Source organism: Bos javanicus, chromosome 13, assembly GCF_032452875.1.
Source record: "Bos javanicus breed banteng chromosome 13, ARS-OSU_banteng_1.0, whole genome shotgun sequence".
NCBI lineage: Eukaryota > Metazoa > Chordata > Mammalia > Artiodactyla > Bovidae > Bos > Bos javanicus.
Window position 1 is genome coordinate 20,025,095 of NC_083880.1, and position 14,650 is coordinate 20,039,744.

A 14,650-nucleotide genomic window follows, 5' to 3' on the forward strand; every position below is an offset into this window, starting at 1 on the left:
TTTTTCCCTGAAGATCAGTATTGGAATTGGTCTTCACCTATAAACCTGGGATGTGATTTGCAATGTGTCCCTATGAATCCCCTTTGAACTGCTAAAATTACTTTTTTCATACCTCATTGGCTGGACACGCTTACTTATAGGGTGATGATATAATCTACCATCCATATCAGGATGTACTTTTGAGAATGAAAAGGGGTGCTATTAATAATTATGCTTGGGTAACAGACACATTGGGGGTAACTTGAACATGCTGGGACACAAAGTCACCCAGCTTATTTAAAGTTGATCTGGTCTGGGTTAAGCCAGAATGTGCCAGCCAGTGGTCAAGACCAAAACATTTTTGTTCTGGGGTCCATACTCCTCACTATGCAGGCATTCACCCTTTGCTCTACCTCCATGGAGTCTTGCCCAAGTTTGATTACTGCAGTTGGAAAATCATTTGTAAATGAATGTGTACTAACATATTTGCCTGTAAAATGTTACATTTTTATAGAGGTACTTCCACTCTCAAAAGACTGAAAAGGCTTTAAGTTATCATGGGATGATTTGTAGCTTCCTGGACAGGGTAACCTTTGACAGATTGCATCCCCCAAGTGTTCAAACTACAAGAGAAAGACAGCAATCCACTCCTGAGGCAACACTGACTCACTCCCAGTCCTGTATTCCATAATCACGTGATTAAATACAGCCTACTAGATCTAAAGGTCAGTAATTAATGCTGATCCCATTGTCTGAAAAAGATAATCAGGTTTCTAGAGAGGCCTTTAGCCTCTTTTGTACTTGACTAAATATTAGTGATTCCTTTCATTTATGTAAGCCTGTCCTTTAATCATTAATAGAAATGGGGGTTAAACAGTGATTGAAATGAACAGTAAAGTCTTTGCTGGTGAGCAATTTTGAAAACTTACTTTTGGAAAACAGTAGTGAATAAAGACATATTTTGTAGAGCATGTAGTAGTAAGATGCCAAAACTAAAGGAAAGGTCAACTTTTAATTATTTGATAAAAATGACTTGTGAGATGGCATAAGGCAATTTATAATAACCGGGAAAGAGTGTAGGTAAAATACGATTTGTCTTAAATTCAAGATACTAATAGATGTTGTATCATGACATGGTTTAGCAATGTGACTTACACTATTCCTACTTACTAGGATACTCTGCTTAGCATGGTAAAACTGATCAACCTTTGGAACGCTCATAAATTTTATAGTTAGCTGTCCTTTGATGAATATTTATCTGAAATTACGAATGCAGCCATACTCCTGACCAATCACTGCTTTTCTTAGAGATTATGTTTCTTTAATTTCTCATTTCCTCAAAGCTCATAACTTCTGCACATAAATTGCTACTCACACTTTAGTGTAGTCGGATGTCCCAGGGGAGCAAAAGGACCCATTTATTCTTTTATCCAGTATTAGCTGAGCCCCTATTGTGTGACCTGGAACAGTGTTTGAGACTCAGATTAAAAAGGTGATTATTACACTGCCTTTGGCCTAATTTAGTTTAATGTTGTGCAAATGTGAATCTTATACTGTTCTTGTAGCAAATCACACAAGGAAGAAAGTTCTGGGGAATGTAGTACAAATCAAACATGGATAAACTACACTTCAGAATGGTAATCCATGTTGAGACCAGACATAGATTTTGATCCGTTTTCAACAAAGGTATAAATAGTACCTTTAAACTCAAGAATGTTGAGGTCTGCTGGCAGCTGCACCATTGGGTTGTTAACATAGATACATTAATTTTTAAAAATTTAAGTATAGTTGATTTACAATGTTATGTTAGTGTCCGGTGTACAGAAAAGTTCGTTATATATATCACCAAAAAGAAACTGTAAAATATATATATGGAAAAGAATCTGAAAAAGAATATATTTCAGATTCTTTTCCATTATAGGTTATATTACAAGTTACTGAGTATAGTTCCCTGGGCTCTACAGTAGGTCCTTGTTATTTGTGTTTTATATAGAGTAGTGTGTGTATGCTCATCCCAAACTCCTAATTTATCCTCCCTCCCCGTCAGCCTTTGGTAACCATGGGATTGTTTTCCTATGTCTGTGAGACTATTTCTGTTTTGTAAATAAGTTCATCTGTATCCTTTTTTAGATTCCCCAAATAAGGAAACATCATTTAGTCTCTTAAATTTGCTCATCCATTAAGTGGGAAAAATCATTCTTGTTTCTTTAGAGGTTTCCAGAGATTACCTAACCAAAGATTTAATTTTGCTGGCGAGCAATGGGCAACATTTCCATAGATGGGTTGTCTTTTTTTCTTCAAGACTGGCGGTCAAATGAGCATCACAGCTTCTAATCTTCCCCAAATCAAACACTGCTTCTCAGTTTCACAAATCTCATCATTCGAGTTCTGTTCCCAACAGGGTGCTGCAGCTCACCACGTGGCAATGCGCATTTTCGGCTAACAGGATGGCAGCCTGCCAGCAGCCCATTCTGAGTAACCGGGTTTCAGTATGATGCCGGCCGGCAGCGGTTTCGATCCTCTTATCAAAATGTGCCCAGCCATGCTTCTTTTAGCTGTCTCTTCTCCAGCCCCCCTGTCCACCTACTAAAAAAAGTGAGGATGAACAGAAACTGTATCAAGGATGAACCTTTCCTTCTCCCAGTTACCCAGAAATGGACCTCCAGATGAACCAAACAAAAGCTGCTCCTCAAACTCACCAGTTTCTCCTCTACAACTTTCTTCATCTTTCCTGGCACCCGTCTCCTCCTTAAGTCTTCCCCTCTCTCAAAGACGTAAGCAAATCCTCCCACCAGAAAAATATCGGCTTTAGCTACTTCCCTTCCAGAGGGAAACGTTTTTGGCCCCACGAAACCTTAACAAGGTGAGTGACTAAGTGTCCCCGTCTGTCTGAGCCGGCTCCTGGGAGGCAGGGCTTCCAGGGTTCAAAGCCGGCCGGCCGGACACACATGGGGCTTTGGAGAAGCAGCGCCTAAGGCAGGCCGAGAAGGATATTAAGGTGAGCAGGGCCCGGCAAAATCCTCCCTCTCTCCCTCGGCTGCAAAGGAAGGAGGCGCCGCCGGGGTTGCGGCGGAGCCGGTGGCCCAGCCGGGCCGCTCCTTTGTCCCGGCGGCCCCCGCCCCTCCCCCTCAGTCCCCCTCCCCCTCCCGGTCCCCCTCCCCCTCTCAGTCCCCCTCTCCTCCCTGTCCCTGTCCCCCTCCCCCTCCCGCCGCGGGCGCGGCTGACGCGGCCCGAGAGGAATGCGCTTCCGGAGGGCGAGTGCCGCGGCGGCGGCCTGAGGAGCGGGATCGCAGCGCCAGGGAGGCGGTGCCCCGGGGGTCGTTTCCTGCCGGGAGGCGGCCCCGCGCCGCCGAGTCTCCTCCTCCCGCCCGCGAGGAGGAGGAGCCGCCGCCGCCGCCGCCGCGCCCGAGCCCGGGAGGCCACGCCAGCTCGGGACAGGCCGAGCGGGAACCGCGGAGCACAGGCCGAGTTGACCGAGCGGGCCGGACGCCGCGGGAGAAGGTGGGCCAGGGCGGCCGGCCGGGAGGGCGGGCGGCGGAATTGGTGAGCGGCCGGGCTCTCATGGAGGAGCAGGCGTGGGGGCCGCGGCCTCCGGGTGGATTCCAAGCCTTCGGGCGGGGGAGGAAGTCGGGCCGCGGCCGCCCCTGGACCTTCCCGGCAGGGGCGCTGTCCTCGCGGGGCCGCTGTCGCGGAGGCCCGGGAGTCGGACCCGCCACTCGGACGCTGGGCTGGGCGCGAACCGGACGGCTGGGCGCGGACGGGCCTCCGCGGACCTGGTCCGGCAGCGGCCTCGGCTGCCGGGCCTCCACGCCGGGACCACTCACCCTGGCTCCAGCCCCGCGTCCCGGGCGTCGCCGCGCCGCAGGGCACCCGGGCGCCGGGTGGGCGCGTCCTGTGGGCCCTTCTAACGCTGGGTGTGGACGCCGCGGCCGTGTTCAGGGCTCCTGCCCGGCTGTGCCTGATTCGTGCCGTTCCTGATGCTTCAGAACAAGTTGTATTTTTAAGAATGGTAGTATTTAATGCCTGAGTAGTTTTTGTTTCACCAGTTTTGTGTTTTTGCGTGAAAACCTAGCGCTAGTCTGTACGATCATTACTAGTAAATTACACTCTTTTTAAGGCTCCATTTCTTCCATCTGTAAAATGGGAACAGTACCTACCTATACTAATAATAAAGCTAGAAATTATTATGAGGACAGTGAGGGCTATGTTTACCTCTATGCACTTTACCTTTATTTTGTCCTTTAATCCTGGAACTGATGCAAAGAAGTAGGTGTTGTGTTTAATCCCTGTTTTACAAATGAAGAAACTGAGGCACAGGGAGCATAGGTGATCATCCAGTTCTGATGAGGACAACCCTTGTGGTCCAGCAACCCATGTTTGAACCACAGGTAACCTTGTATAATATAAGTACAGTGTAGTGAAGACACTTAGCTCAATAAATATTAACTCCTTTTCTTTCCTTCTTGATAAAGTAGAAGGACTTTAAAAAAAAATCTCACCATGTAATTGGTGATATTATCAATAAGATTTCTTGGAATCTGCGTTCCACATAAATATTAGCTGGGTAGAATTATTGTTATTTTTTATTGTTATTTTGATGGTACAATAAAAAAATGCTAATTGAATTTCGACTAGGAATTTTTCTTAACGGAATCCAGACTTTGCAATACGTTGTGTATTAAACACTTCAGAAGTGATGAAGGAACTTGACTTGTAAGTTACCTATTCAGGATTTGTGGACATCAAGGCTCAAAGGAGTCAGGGCTGGCTTAAGAGCCCTACAGAGATGTTCACATTTGAAAATAATTTTAGGTCACTTATTAATAAATGAGGGACTGAAGATGATTAGCTGATAAATAGAAAACACATGAAACAAATCAATGTTTTAGTTAACAGGCATTTGAGGATGAAAGCAATTATACCCACCCTAGAATTCAGTATAAAATGGAAGATGTTATTAGAATGCTAGTTAAAAAGATGGGATGTGGTTAATACTTTGCTTCTGTAAATAGCAGACTCCAAATTGAGTCATCAGTGTTGATTTCACAGACTTAAAGTTTTTGTAATGTTGATTGTTTTTAAAAGAATGTTAAATTCTGTATTGTTTTCTAATCCCCTCGCTATTCTGTGTGTGGAAAGTATAGGATCAGTAATATTGAATAAATCATTGGATTTAGGTGGCTTTCTCCTCAGCTTTCTGGTCAGGATATTTAAAAGCTGCCCCAAATTAGCATCATTGAATGAACATGCAGTCCTACACTGGGGTCGGTAAATTCCTAACTCCTGGGGGAACTAGGGCATCTGGTTACTTTCTAAAATACTGAAAACTATCTTTCAGGTGGTGCTTGTTTTCAGGGCATATGTGTGGGTGATTAGTTGTTCTTGACTACTGTGGTGGAGTGATGAGATAAAACACGAGATAGGTAAAGTTTCAGAACTTTTGATAGGTAAAGTTTCAGAACTTTTGAGTTCTGCTAATTGATATTTCTAAACATGTAACAAATTCAGTTAGTATCTGAGAGGATTCATGTGGACTGATTACCCCACTCTGGAGGGTTAGGATCTGTCTGGTTGTCAGTGGAATCCTAGATTATATTGTGCAAATCTGTAAGTATCTTTTTTTTAACCTATATTCTGACTGGTCATATGTTGTGGAGTTTTGTCCTTGTATGATATTATAGCAGAGGTGGGAGTCTTGGGGTCCAGAGGGTGGGCTGATAGGGGTAAGAGTCCAGAGGAGTACCTTATTCTTCAGAACCCTGAAACGATAGCAGTATCTATAGCTGTAGAAAACTGAGAAAATTATATATCTAGGTTACAGGAGTTGCAGTGCAGAAAACCTTCAGAACCTTAGCAGTCTTAGAATTTTCAATAGATAAGTGAAAAGGTGGTATTTCTTGTTCTGTAGCTGCATGCAAAAGGAGCCAAGCTATATTTGCAGGTTTCTCATCTTTAAATGTGACTAATTGTGAGACTTTTGCAGAGTTAAGTTTTATTTATAAAATAATACAGAAGCCAGGTACTTTTAAGCTTTAGTTTTGGTTGGTGGCTTTCGAAGATGAGGTTAACTATATTTAGCAATATGCTAAAGCATACGTACATCATCTGATCAAGAAATGTGTGTAAGTGACAGACTGTTTCAAATATACATAGTGCATGCATGTATAAACCCAATTATTGGACTTGTCTCATTATACAGTCTCCAAAGTACAGCTTCCTGGACCCCAGGGATGTATAAAATAATTCACTGGATGTAGGAAGAAAATATTAGACTTACTATTTTTTTTATAAAGCTTAAATGTATTATGATTTATAATATCTTACCATATTGCTGTAGAGTACATGTATTTTAATTTATAAATACATATTTTGGGGTACACGTATTCTCAAGTTTCTTTTTGTTTTTGTTGTTAAATAGTAAAAGGAGTATTAAAAAGCTTTGGAGATCCTTGGCATGGGGGACGACCTGGGTGGGACTACAAGAACTACTTATTTTGGAGGGTGGACAGGTCAGACTTGGTGTCTGAGGTAAGAGGAGACAGGAACTGGAGTGGCCTAGGTGTCTGGTTAGGAGGTGGCTTGTCCGAGGTGGGAAGCGTGACCGCAAGGGGGTGCTGTGCGGCTGGCCGCCTGGAGGCAGGGGAATGCTGGACTCCTGCTGAGATGCCTGGAGTGTAGCTGACTGTGCAGACTGCTCGCTCACAACCGGCAGCCTGGTTGGGAGCCTACGATTTGGGAATTCTTAGTCTGTATAGGCTGACGCTCTGGGCTGCAGATGAAAATACTGGAGAGCGTGTAGAGTGAAAAGGTGCCGCCGAGGGGCCCTGGAAACACTTTCCCAGTCAAAGGCTGGGTGGAGGAAAAGGAATCTAGAAAAACCATTTCCCTCCTCAGTTTGTTTGAATTTCTAGTTCCTTCCTGTGGTAGCTTAGTGGGGGACTTGGATATGTTCAGGTGAGCTTGTTTAAGGTGAAGAGAGAAGCATCTTTAGAGAAGCAGTTGATGAAGCAGAGACTTCTTGATTGGGAAACCTGGGTTTTGGGCAAGCTCGTTCTGAGCTCTGGGACGTTTGTTGGAACACCTCACTTGGAAAGGGCTCTGGTTTCTGTATCTACATAGTAGAGTGGTCTCTTGGTTTCTCCTTTCTATTGCCCTGTGAGCTGAAGGCCAGCTGACTCTACAGAGGACAGGTCTTCCCTCTCCCATGAGCAGCCTTTCTCTTGTGCCCTCACCCCAGAGGGCATGTGGTGTGCCGAGTCATGGCTTTGAGAAAGCCTGCAAGTGCTGGCCAGGCGAGTCTAGTGCTCTTAGCTCTCTGTCAGGATGGAGCTCTGTTGTCAGTAACCATTTAATCCGTTAGTGTGCTAAGTGCCACTTCCCTGAGCAGTGTGGTGCTTACTGGGTGTAGGGCAAGAGGCTGGCCTGCACCTTGCAGCTGAGGATACTGTCTAGTTGGGATGCCTTGTTTTCAATTTAGGGAAATGTAGCAGACACCACAGGGTGTTTACACAGTGCCCTGTACCAGGTGATTCTAATAGATTTTGAGAAAAAGATCAGCTTTGGCTTAACTGGTTTTGGAGGGCCGTGAGGAGCTTGTAATGGTATGACCAAAGAGACGAATATAAATGATGACATGGTCAAAGGACAGTATAGTTAGAAGGTAGAATACTGTCTAATCTAGCAAATAAATATTTTTTGATTACTTTGATATATAATCATACATATATAAATATATATGCCTTTATATAATACATATAAATAAAATGAAGGATATTTTAAATGAAGGCCTGGACTCTTGCCCTCCAACTCTAGTCTGGTGTAGTTCACAGACATAAATACAAGTGGTTGTAATAGAAATTTGAATTAAACAACACTGCGTTACTGAGCACCACCGAAGGGTTGTCATTTGCTGTGCCAGACTTTATCAAGACTATATTTTGGGACACAAAAAAGTAGTAGTTAATGCTACTTATGGTGGTTAAAAAAATTGAAACATATTTTGAAATTTTGGTGAAAATTTTTTTCAAATTTTTTGAAATAATTCTTATGGTGGTTGAAAAAATTAAGAATGATGAGGAAAAGTATTTAGATGAATGGAGGTCACATTTCCGTGTATAAATGTTATTGAATGAATACATAGGTAACTTAAGCTTTCATAGTCTTTGTAAAATTAAGAATAGTAATTTATTAGCTCTCCAGTATTTTACAGTTTATTATTTATTTCAGATTGTAATTTCTTTCCTTCCCCAAAGGTGTAGTGGTGGGTCATATTTGATTATTGGAGGTGGAGATTGTAGTTTTAAAAGTTGCCTTTAGTATTATATTATTTTAGGAAAACACAACAGAAACAGTAAGGAGCGGACTTGTGCTTACTAAAGCAGTATGGCTTAAAAAGATTGAGAACCATTTATTAAGTAGTCACTCAGGTTCTAATGCTTAGGAGTCAGTGAATGAGTTGAAGAGCAAGAAGAAAATTCAGTAATCAAGTAAGCTGTGATTTATAGGTCCCTATAAAGATATTTGTTTTATATTCATGATCATATTTTATCCTTTTAACAGTTCTAAGGTAGATATTATTCCCAGCTTAGTGCTAAGTGAGAAATTGAGTTTTACCTATATTTAGGTAAAATTTTTTACCTATATTTACTATATATATATTTAGAATATATTCAGCACTGTGTTTCAATCTAATACAGGGCAGAGGAGAGAGATGACAAAGCATATGGTCAAAATTTATTAAAGTTTTGACCAAGTAAGAATTTTGGAATGACTTACCTAAAAAGTAGATAAAATTATCCAAGGGAGCATAACTTACAGTTCTCCTCGACTGAAATTACATGGAACATATATTACTCTCAAGTGCTTGTTGATCCCATTAGTTAGGTTGGTAAACTTGTTTTTGCTAGTTCTTTGTAAACTTGCCCCAAAGTAAATTCTTCAACCAAAGCAGCTGCTCACTTACTCTTTTCCCTTCACAGAGAAAAGCAAAATCTATAGACATAGCCAAGTCTAAAGAAGGAACAGCTCGCTAGGCTAGTTTGAAATATAGCAATTGCTGGGTAATGTCTTTTGAGTGGAAGGAGGACCTGGGAAGAGTTAAGTTCAGGCAACTTTTCATGCTCATTTTGGGTCAGCCCTTAATATTATGTCTTAATAGATTTATTTAGAGTGTTAAACTTTTGCTTGTTTGTTTATTTGAGTGCACCAGGTCTTAGATGCTGATTGTGGCATCCTCAATCTTAGTTGCAGCATGCGGGGTCTTCAGCTGCTGCCAGTACCAGGGGTGGAACCCAGGCTCCCTGCATTGGAAGAGTGGAGTCTTAGCCACTGGACCACCAGGGAAATCCCTTGCTCATATTTTAAGTCTTGTCCTTTTGCTTATTTTATGAGCTTTGAACTTACTTTATGCCCCTTCACCATTTTTTGGAATTTAATGCTTAATCTTTTTTTTTGGTCCTCATGTAAAGGCTATAACCTTTTTGGTGGCGGAGGTGGTGGTGGTGATATACCAGTTATCTATTTACTGGGTCACTGTTGGCTATAACGTCATGCTTCTTATTGCCTTGAATTATTTTGAATTCTGTGTGCTCAAGCCTGCTCTTCCTGTTGTGTTGATTCTGTTCCTGTGTGTTTTGAGTTCTGCAGAGGATTTCAACTTAAATTTCCTCCCGTACACTTTCCCTCTAGTTTTGTGGTCTTACTGTGTTTGATTGCTGTAAAATCTATTTGAGATTTTCTTAATTCCTTGAAGAGCATGAGTTCATTCTCTCTTTTTTTTTTTTCAGAGAAGATTCTTAATTTTCTCTTTTTGTGCTGTAGAAATTTTTCGTAGTTCAGTTCCATGTCCTGACTTCCCCCTACTTCCATCTTTATCGTTGAAAGTATTTCCCGAGACACAGTGCATCCATTCTTTATCTTGCCCTTGCACCACAGGAGTGGGTGCTGATGATTAATCTTCCACTTTATCATTTTCGTGGGGGGTCGGGTAGACACAGTAGGTTAGTTGCTCAGTCGTGTCTGACTCTTTTGCAGCCCCATGGACCATAGCCCACCAGTCTCCTCTGTCCTTGGGATTTCCCAGGCAATAATACTGGAGCGGGATGCCATTCCCTTCTTGGACGGATCTTTCTGACCCCGGGTTCAAACCTACCTCTCCATCATTGCAGGCAGATTCTTTACTGCTGAGCCACCAGAGAAGCCCCAGAATAGACACAGTTTGTTCTGTTATTCTGTAATTTTCTTTAAGTATTGGCCCTGTTCTCAGGTTTTCAGTTGTTTTTTAAACCTGTAGTTTTGGAGTAGTCAAACCTTTGTTGTTGGGACTCAACTCAGGCTGATAACCACCTTTGGGTAAGAAGGGGTTGGGACTCATAAAAAGCCTTTTTTCTTCTGGGTGGGAGTTTTGAATTTTAGAAAGTTTTCTTTCTAAATAACCTCAGAATACGATCTATCCTCCACAGTGGGTGGACACAGACTTCAAAGGAAATGTTGCCTGTTTGCCTTGGAGTACTCAACCTCCTTTCTTTCCTGGTCCCTCTTTTTTTTTCCCTCTTTCACCCTTTCTGCTAAGTTTTGTTAATCATTCATTGTAGCTTATTATTTATTTGGGCCATAGACACTTCCAGGATCACTACCACGCACCTCTTCCTGCCAGAGAGGGGGAAAATGTTGAGTTTTACTTGTTCTTCTCACAAGGGGAAAGGTGCTCTTGGTTTTGGTGAATTCATCCCCAGCTCTCACCCTTGAGTCTGATGGTGTGAAGCAGAACAGGCTCCTGTATGTTCTCCTGTCTGTTGCTCTGCGTGGGGAGAAGCAGGGTGAACTGCATGGTAGGAAAGCCTGAGGCTTTCCTCTTGGCTCTGTGTTCCTTTTCTGGACTGTGTTGATTTGTAAATATTAATGGGTTATTGGACTATTTTTTTTTTTTTTCCTTTTAAACACAGATACAGAAAATAGCGATGGTGGTACGGACTTGGGATGAATCTAACCTTATTCTATTTTCAGGAGAGGCTTATAAGATACCTCAATGGAGGTATCTGAATCTTTTCCACCATTAAGGTGAAAAGATTTACAATGTTAGGATATAAAAGAAGGAAGCTTTCTTATTGGAAACCTACTTCTGGTGAAAGCTTGGGCTTTCGGCTGATGCCTGGGTTCATGTCCCAGCTTTGTCAGTTATATGTCTTGTACACGGTAGATGTACAGTGAATATTTGACTTGGAAATCCAAGTTGTACTGAATAAAAATGTGCTCTTTGTGCAAAGATTTTATAGGAAGAAATCTTTTGTGGATGACTTCTTTTTGTACTGTGTCCTTTGGGGCATAGATGGCCTCTGAGCACCCAATTTTAAAACTTAAATGTAACTCTCCATTTTTTAAAATTTTTCTCTAAAGCATAATTGTTTAATTTCTATAAAGTACATATAAAATTTCTAAAGATCTTATCTGTAAATGTAAAAAGAAATACCAAATGAGTTATTTGTCACATTGTTAAGAACATTAATAGATACTTAGTATGTATTTAAAAGTTTGACTAGCTCATAAAACCACATTTAACCTTGATAAATAAAGATGAGTTTACAGTGGAGATTAATTATGTACAGTTTTTGACAAGGGAACACTTGCATGTTTCTAACTATCAAAATGATGTTTTGGAGCTATTTGAGGTAATTTATTGTTCAGAGGATGAATTATGACCCTTTGTGTGTGTGCTAAGTTGCTTCTGTCGTGTCCGACTCTATGCGACCCCATGGACTGTAACCCTCCAGGCTCCTCTGTCCATGGGATTCTCCAGGCAAGAATACTGGAGTGGGTTGCCATGCCCACTTCCAGGGGATCTTCCTGACCCAGGGATCGAACCTGCATCTCTTGCATTGCGGTTGGATTCTTTACCATTGAGCCATCGGGGAAGCCCTTATGACCCTTTAGTTAAAATTAAATGTAGTAAGAAAAGATACTTGGATGAAATGCTTTTGTAGGATGAGACCATAACCTGTCAGTATACTCATGAAATTTGACAATTAAAATAACTTCTGTTGGCCTCCAGTCATTTTGAAGGACTAAGAAATAAACTCAAAGAACATTTTAAGTCCTTTCCATTTCTGTTCTCTGAGTCAGTTCTAACAGTAGAAGGGTGTTCTTTTATTTTTAAAATAGTGACTGAGTATACCTTCAAAATATTGTAGTTTAGTGGAGCACAGACTCAGGTCACAGCTTCAGAATTCAGATGGTCTGGTTTCAGTTCTACCTGTGACTTTGGAGAAGTATTTGTGGTTTGGCTTCCTCATATATGAAACAAAGATAATATTGTTCCCAACCTCATGGAGTTGCTTAGAAGAGATAGCTGTTATTATTTTTATTAGTTATTGTCATTTTTATAGTCATTTGCATGTGTTAGAATAAACGTAAAAATAAAACTTTTTGTTACAAATTACCATAAATCATCAAAACTCAGTTATCGTATCACTCTTGGGTGTGCCTGGTTGAGCCTTGTCTGCCTTCTAAGTGAACACATCACCCTTGTGTTTTATAGTTCTCAGTGGGCAGCAGTCTCTGAATGAACCAGACTGGTACACAGCCTCCTGGTCTAAGTTTCTGCTACAAGATGTCTTTTCAGGGCAGTTTCCTTCCTCCTCTTAGCCTCTCCTAGATTTGCTTCCCCATATAGAAGGAGAAACCTGAAGTCATTCTTCCTTATTTGTATTTTAATTAGGTATGTTACTCTCCACTTTGATCTTTTTTTAAGGTGATTTGTGATACTAACATTCAAAAATATCTGTGCTGTATTTAATGTGGTAGTAAAAAGCATTAAAGTTTTGATGCTTTTATTATTTTACATACAAATTGTTAGAAATATGATTGTTAGAAAGTAGAATAATCCTACTTAAATGTAGAACCTAAAATAATTATCAAATTTACTTAGCATAATAATTAGTATCTAATTAATAATTAGCACCTGATTAAGGCTTCTTGTATTTTATTTTATTTATTTTTTTTACAGTATAGGACTTCCTGGTGGCTCAGTTGGTAAAGAATCTGCCTGCAATGCAGGAGACCCTGGGTGGGAAAGATCCCTTGGAGAAGGGAATGACAACCCACTCCAGTATTCTAGGCTGGGAAATCTCATGGACAGAGGAGCCTGGCGGGCTACAGACTATGGGGTCACAAGAACTGGACAGAACTTAGCGACTAAACCACCATCACCATATACAGTATCAGGTTTTGATATCATATCGAAGTAATGTGTTTATTTCTATAAAAAGTCAACATTAATCTGTTGTTTGCAGTTGTGTTTTTTTTCTAACCCTTTATCTTTTCTTCCATATCTTGTGTTTCACCTAACATGGATCAATTCAGAGTTTTTGGTTAATTAGGATTGAAAAAAAAGAAAAACCCAAACATTCAAACATAGTTACTTCTTTATTGAATCAAGTTGTTGCTGAGCTCCAGCTGTAATGTATAGTAATAATGATAACAAGTACCATCTAGGTATTGCTTGCAATGTGCCAGATGCTGTTTTCAATATTTTATATTTACAACTCATGTAAACTTCACATATCCCCCATAACGTAGAAACTGTAGTGTCCATTTTAAAGATGAGGAAACCAAGGCACAGATTAAATAACTTGCCAGTGTCACCTGCTTAGTTGGGGGTTGATTAGAGGTTTGAGTCCAGGCACCTGACCCCACAGCCCACACTCTGAGCTACGCCTTAGCAGATGGTGTGATCACTGCACTCTGCAGGGCTTTGTTTACTTTTCTGTGGATACCTCAGAATATCTGCAGTTATCTTTAGACTCTGTGTACTGGGCTAGGTACAGAGGACACAACTGATTTCTAGAAGATGACAGTTCATAAGGCAGGTCAGTCATACACATCTGCAGTAGATGGGAAAGAGCTTCATACGTCTTAATTACTGAATCTTTTAAACAGAAGTTGTGTTTGTTTTAATATATGTATGTGTGCCTATATGCGACTCTCCTGGCTTAAATCCCCTCCCCAGTTCTTGCCATCATTGAGATCTCCAGAGTTAATGCAAGTGACGCTTCTCACACTCTGTTCTAGCTGTTTTCTTGCTCTTTTAACGCCAGGGGCTTTGAGCGCTGGACTAGAAACCTCTGTCCTCCTCGGGCCTCCTCTGGTTCCCGTCGCTGCCTCTCGGAGCAGTTCTCTGACTCACTCTGGCTGACTGCATCTTGCCTTACGTGCCTCTGTCTTTTCAACCCTGGGGCATCTCCAGCCAGCCCTCTTGTCTGTCCGTGGGGAGAGAAACTAGCAGCAGCCTTCTGGTGGGGTGTACTGTTGTTCTTGGAAGCCCCTTGGGGCAGACTTTTCCCTGTGGGGACTAGAACTGAGGCACGTCTTCCCAGTGACCATTCTTTGGACACACTTTCCACAGTTGTCCCTCAGTATCCGAGGGGGATTGGTTCCAGGACACTCCTCCTCCCCAAGCAAATCCACAGATGCTCAAGTCTCTTTGAGAGGGTGTAGCTCTTGAGTGTAACCTAGGCACATCCTCATGTACACTTTGTCACCTCCAGATGATGCCTGCTGCTGCTGCTAAGTCTCTTCAGTCGTGTCCGACTCTGTGCGACCCTGTAGACGGCAAACCACTAGGCTCCTCTGTCCCTGGGATTCTCCAGGCAAGAGTACTGGAGTGGGTTGCCATTTC

At 41.8% G+C, this 14,650-nt stretch overlaps 1 protein-coding gene across 4 annotated transcripts in view; it reads left to right on the forward strand.

Annotated features, from left to right (window-relative positions):
- The first annotated feature begins 2,717 nt into the window (after positions 1 to 2,717).
- Positions 2,718 to 14,650, forward strand: part of ITGB1 (integrin subunit beta 1) — a 43,962-nt gene continuing 32,029 nt past the window's right edge. For 2 of the 4 annotated variants that reach the window (XM_061435924.1, XM_061435923.1), the window contains exon 1: positions 3,389 to 3,480. The gene's annotated coding sequence lies outside the window, so the exon portion shown is untranslated. Of the gene's footprint in view, positions 2,978 to 3,388; positions 3,481 to 14,650 lie in introns of those variants that run through there. The other 2 variants (XM_061435925.1, XM_061435927.1) reach the window with 2 other exon arrangements.